The sequence below is a fragment of the Suricata suricatta genome, chromosome 17, assembly GCF_006229205.1.
Source record: "Suricata suricatta isolate VVHF042 chromosome 17, meerkat_22Aug2017_6uvM2_HiC, whole genome shotgun sequence".
Taxonomy (NCBI): Eukaryota; Metazoa; Chordata; class Mammalia; order Carnivora; family Herpestidae; genus Suricata; species Suricata suricatta.
Genome location: NC_043716.1, coordinates 38062019 through 38065516, shown reverse-complemented (window position 1 = coordinate 38065516; position 3498 = coordinate 38062019). Strand labels below are relative to the sequence as shown.

At 44.2% G+C, this 3498-nt stretch overlaps 1 protein-coding gene across 2 annotated transcripts in view; it reads right to left on the bottom strand.

Moving 5' to 3' along the window:
* The window catches only part of LOC115282332 (keratin-associated protein 9-2-like), a 50857-nt gene that overhangs the window by 17782 nt on the left and 29577 nt on the right, over nt 1-3498 (bottom strand). The gene's annotated exons all lie outside the window — the stretch shown is intronic.

Below are 3498 nucleotides of genomic sequence, written 5' to 3'. Positions count from 1 at the left end.
GCAATGTCAACAATAGCCAAAACATGGAAGGAGCCTAAATGTCCATCACCTGACGAATGGATCAAGAAGATGTGGTATATATTCACGATGGAGTACTACATGGCAATGAGAGGGAATGACATATGGCCCTTCGTAGGAAAGTGGATGGACCTTGAGGGTGTCATGCTGAGTGAAGTAAGCCAGGCAGAGAAGGACAGAAGCCATATGTTTGCACTCATAGGTCTAGCAGGAAAACAAGAGAGACCTAATGGAGAACCAGGGGGAACGGAGGAGGGAGAGAGAGTTGGGGAGAGAGAGGGATGCAAAACTTGAGAGACTGTTGAATGCTGAGAATGAACTGAGGGTTGAGGGGGAAGGGGGAGGGGGGAAAAGAGGTGGTGGTGATGGTGGAGGGCACTTAAGGGGAAGAGCACTGGGTGTTGTATGGAAAACAATTTGACAATAAAATATTATGGAAAAAAATATTATGGGAAAAAATAAACATTAAAAAATAAAAAATAAATAAAAAAAGAGACTATAGATGCTGGCGATGATGTGGAGAAATGGGTACCCTCATACACTGTTGGTAGGAATGTAAACTGGTGCAGCTGCACTGGGAAACAGTATGGAAGTTCCTCAAAAAACTATCGATAGAACTCCCCTATGACCCAGCAATAGCATTGCTAGGGATTTCCCCAAAGGATACAGAAGTGCTGATGCATAGGAACACATGTACCCCAATGTTCATAGCGGCACTGTCAACAATAGCCAAATCATGGAAAGAGTCTAAATATCCATCACCTGATGAATGGATCAAGAAGATGTGGTATATATACACAATGGAGTACTACATGGCAATGAGAAAGAATGAAATCTGGCCATTTGTAGCAAAGTGGATGGACCTTGAGGGTGTCATGCTAAGTGAAATATGTCAGGCAGAGAAGGACAGATACCAGATGTTTTCACTCATAAGTCTAACAGGAGAAACTAACAGAGGACCATGGGGAGGGGAAGGGGGAAAGAGAGTTGGGGAGAGAGGGGGACAGAAATCATCAGAGACTATTGAATACTGAAAATGAACGAGGGCTGAAGGGGGAGGGAGAAGGGGGAAGGCGGGTGATGGTCATGGAGGGGAGGGCACTAGTGGGGAGAAGCACTGGGTTTTAAATGGAAACCAATTTGACAATAAACTATATTTTTAAAAAAATTAACTACTGGGGCCTCACTAAGATAAAAAGTGACTGCCACACAAAGGAAACAATCAACAAAACTAAAAGGCAATCTACAGAATGGGATAAGATATTTGCAAATGACGTATTGGATAAAGGGCTAGTATCCAAAATCTCTAAGGAACTTACTTACCACACTCAACACCCGAAAAGCAAATAATCCAGTGTCTTTGTTTCTTTGTACACTGTTCCCAAGGTAAGGATTTGTACATACATTGCACATCATATGCAGTGTACATTGGGAGTCATACCTGGTCCTCCACAAGTAAGTTATTGAGTGCATTTTCAGGCCACAGGACATTTCACAGTGGCATGTCATGGAGCTGACGTGGACAGACTGAGATCCCAGATCATGGTTCCTGCGCTTGCTGAAGTGCACTTACATTCAGATCTCCAGACATGTCAGAAAACACCCTTAGTCTCAGCACCAGCAAATGTCCATATGAGGTCTTCTTTGACCACAGAAGTGTTATTCCCCTGTATGTGTGAGTGATATGTGGGACTAGGTTGTAGACATCAGTGCCCTACAACCAGCCATAGCAGCCATATGTGAGGACAGTGGGACCTGCTCTTTAGAGCTCTTGTGAACACAGGATCATTTTGTGGCCTCGGACGCCATCCAACCCCTCAGCACTCTTCTGCATCATATCCAGGTGAGCCTGCGGTGTCCTTGCCAGCAACAGACACTGCTGAACACACTTGTGTTTGGGTCATGGAAATCACATTCGTGTAATGCTTCTGGTCCTTAGGACCTAATGGTATAGTAACTTGTTATCATGTAATGTTCTGCCAAAGCTATTTATTTCCCCTTCCATAAGGCAATTTGTCATCATGATCAAAATGTTCCCCAGACAGTTAATGCGGGACAGTGTCAGGGAGTGAGAGATCATGCAATGGGCATGTAGGACTTTGAGTAATCCATGAGCTCTGAACCATCTAAGGGAACAGAAACACCTCTGGTATTTTGTGAAGGAAATCTGAGGAAAGGAGGAGAAAAAAAGATGCCTGTCCTATGAGGGTGAGGAGATGTGAGGAAACAAAAAGAGACAACACTGTGGGCATTCCTAGGATTGTGAATGAAGAATGCTAGAGTTTGTGGTTCTGAACTAATGGTGCCACCTCGGGCCTCAGGGCTGTGAAGTCCTGAGTCACTTCCTGGAGCAGTGGAGAGACCTCTGATAAACTACAAAGGCCCCTGTCCAGGACATATGCCACCAATGGTTACCAAGTAATCATGATGCTCAGGAGAGACTGCCAAGGCCAAACTTGACTACTGTCAAGATGTTTGCAAAATGATATGAAAAACAGACATGATCTGTGTTTCCTAACATTTCCTGGATGTTGACTAAATACTTCATGAATGTTCACTTTAATTCGTGGAGGAATTTTCAGAGCAGGTATTAAGGTTCCCATTATAGAGGTGAGGAAATTGAAACTGAGTGGGGTAAAGGCCTGTCAGAGTTTGGTTTCTCCCAGAAGCTACTGATGAGAAACGTGTCCAGGAATGTGGTTTCTTGGGGGAGGTGACATCACACTGGTCAGAGTGGAGGGGAGTGCCACAGGGAAGAGGCACTTTGAGGCCAGCGACACAGTTTGCAACTAAAGATTTAACCTGAAAAGATACCTGAAAGATACCTCAACCCTTGAGGAGAAAGCAGGGAACAGCCTCTTGACCTCAGCCACAGCAATTTCCTACTCGACACAGCCCCAAAGGCAAGGGAATCAAGAACCTAGATGAACTACTGGAGCCTCTTCAAGATAAAAAGCTTCTGCACTGCAAAGGAAACCATCAAGAAATCTAAAAAGCAACCGATAGAATGGAAAATGATAGTTGCAAATAACATATCGGATAAAGGGCTAGTATCCAAAATCTACAAGAAACTCACCAATCTCCATACCAAAAATATGAATAATCCAGTGAAGAATGGGCAGAAGACATGAATAGACACTTCTCCAAAGAGGACATCCAGATGGCCAACAGACACATGAAACGATGCTCAGTATCACTCATCAGCAGGGAAATACAAATCAAAACCACACTGAGATACCACCTCACACCAGTCAGAATGGAAAAAATGAACAAATCCAGAGACTATAGATGCTGGCGAGGGTGTGGAGAAACAGGCACCCTCCTACACTGTTGGTGGGAATGTAAACTGGTGCAACTGCTCTGGAAAACAGTGTGCAGACTCCTCAAAAAACTATCGATAGAACTCCCCTATGACCCAGCAATAGCACTGCTAGGGATTTACCCAGGGAATACAGAAGTGCTGATGCATAGGAGCACATG